General features: G+C 44.2%; 1 pseudogene; it reads right to left on the minus strand.

The window, feature by feature from the left end:
- Window positions 1–1,740: 1,740 nt before the first annotated feature.
- On the minus strand, window positions 1,741–2,356 carry LOC112409682 (ubiquitin-conjugating enzyme E2 R2 pseudogene; annotated as a pseudogene).
- Between the last annotated feature and the right edge of the window lie 236 nt (window positions 2,357–2,592).

Raw genomic sequence — 2,592 nt, forward strand, 5'->3', positions numbered from 1 at the left:
TTATGGCTTTTGACAAATATTGATATATACACCTGTGTAACTCCCACTACACTCACGATATGGAATAAACCCATCAGGCCAGAATGTTTCTCCTTGCCCATTTGTGGTCATTACTTCCTTCACCCACAGCTCAAGGAAACCACTAATCTGCTTACTGTCTCTGTAGATTAGCTTTTATTTTCTAGAATTTAGCATGGATGGAAACATTCAGTATGAACTCAACGTTTTTGAGATTTACCCATATTGCTTGTATCAGAGGTATCTTTCTCTTTATTGCTGAGTAGTAGTTCATTGTAAGGCTATAACCCAATTTGTTTATCTATTCAACAGTTGATGGACACCTGGTTGTTTCCAGGGCTATTGTGAATAAAACTGCTATGAACATATATTTTTCATTCTCTGGGATAAATATCTAGAGTGGAATTGCTGAGTTGTATTTATAATACACAGCCAACCAGTGTCCCAAAGTGGTTGTACCATATTACTTTTAAAAGAGCATCATAAGGACTTTCCTGGTGGTGCGGTGGTTAAGAATCCGCCTGCCAATGCAGGGGACATGGGTGGGAAGATCCCACGTGCCGTGGAGCAACTAAGCCCATGTGCCGCAACTACTGAGCCTGCGCTCTAGAGCCTACGAGCCATAACTACTGAGCCTGCGAACCACAACTACTGAAGCCCCTGTGCCTAGAGCCTGTGCCCGGCAACAAGAGAAGCCACCGCAATGAGAAGCCCACGCATCGCAATGAAGAGTAGCCCCCGCTCGCTGCAGCTAGAGAAAGCCTGCGTGCAGCAACGAAGACACAACACAGCCAAAATAAATAAATAAATAAAATTAAAAGTAATAAAAATTAAAAAAAATAAAAGAGCATCATATAAGAGTTCCAGTTGTTTTACTTGCTCATCAACACTTGGTATGAATAGTCTTTCTAGTTTTAGAAATTCTAGTGATAGCTCATGTAGTTCTAGTTTGCATATAATTTACATCTAAATGCATCTATTTAATTAATTAAATTCCATAGTGACTAATGATGTGGAACATGTTTTCATGAGGTTATTTGTCATCTGTATATCTTCTTCAGTAAAGCATTAGTTCAGATTTTTGCCCATATTTCTTGGGTTATTTATCGTATTATTATTGAGTTGTAAGAGTTCTATATATATTCTAGGTATAAGTCCTTTTTGAATATATATTTTGCAAATATTTTCTCTCAGTCTGTGGTTTATCTTTTCTTTCATTAACAGGGTCTTTTGAAGAGCAAAGTTTTAAATTTTGATAAAGTCCAATTTATGAAATTGTTTTCGTTCATGCTGCTTGTTTTGTATCTAGAATTCTTTTGCCAAACCCAAAGTTGCTAAAGATTTCTCCTGTGTGTTCTTCTTGAAATTTTTATAGTTGTAACTCTTACATTTAGATCTATGATCCATTTTGAGATTATTTTTGCCTGTGAAATTTTTAGAATTTTATTTATTTACTTTTTGATGAAAGACTATTTAATTCTTCAAGAATCTGAAAATAGACCAAATGTGTTTCACTGTGAACACTTTGTAGAGGCGAACTGAGGCTGCAGTACTTTAGTGGTTTGTTTTTTTTTAATATTTATTTGGCTTTGCTGGGTCTTCGTTACATGCATGCGGGATCTTCAACGTCCCATGTGGGATCTTTAGCTGGGGCACACATGCGGGATCTAGTTCCCTGACCAGGGATCAAACCCGGGCCCCCTGCCTTGGGAGCGCTGAACCCTAGCCACCGCACCACCGGGGAAGTCCCAGCACTTTAGTTTTGATGCATTATTCCGCCAGGGTCGCGGGGACCTTCGCTCCATCCTTTTCTGCTTTGGCCTTAGCGGCTGAAACCTGTTTTCTAATGATTTCGGCGTATTCTTTGTCTTTTCCTGTACTGTCCCTCCCTTCCCTGAACATAACAGAAGCATCCACCTCGGCTGGGGAGGAGGTGTTGGGCTCATTAAGCAATGAGATTACACTTAATAGGATAGTCCTGAGATTTTGAGTAGGGTTCCGCCTTTCAGAGGGCGGTTCTCCACTCTGCCGGCCGTCCACAGGCGGAGGAAGAACGGAAACGCATACATCTCCACGCTCTTAAGTGTTGGGGAGCCACATTTGGGTCAAGAATCTCAAGGTAGGTGGTGAATCCGTGTAATCAATAGGGAATTTAATATGAGCCTTGAAGTAGCCGCCTTCGTAGAGGGTGTTAGGGGTCCGAAGAGGACAACCTCCCCGTTGTAGAGGTCGGATTCATCCACCAGTGTGATGCGGCGCCTTCCACCGCTTCCTCCTGCAGGGATTTCGGCGCGAGCAGCAGGGCCTTCTACGAACTGGTCATCTGCTACTGGGCCATCGCATTGGTGGCGGCGCGGGATGGGCCCCCAGTCCTCACAAGTGGTCGGGGTGGGGGGAGGAGGGACCAGGCCTTTCCCCGCCGCTTGCCCTGGGTGGGGCCGGGCCCCGGCGTCTTCACACACCCCGCGGCGGTACCAGGCCCCTGACGCCAGTGGGCCGGCCTGGTTCTTCTGCTCACGTTCACGCCGGGTCGGAGGAGGGCTGGAGAGAGTTAAAGAAATTCTGGGTTGTTCT

This window comes from Neophocaena asiaeorientalis, unplaced genomic scaffold, assembly GCF_003031525.2.
Source record: "Neophocaena asiaeorientalis asiaeorientalis breed wild unplaced genomic scaffold, Neophocaena_asiaeorientalis_V1.1 scaffold521, whole genome shotgun sequence".
Taxonomy (NCBI): domain Eukaryota; kingdom Metazoa; phylum Chordata; class Mammalia; order Artiodactyla; family Phocoenidae; genus Neophocaena; species Neophocaena asiaeorientalis.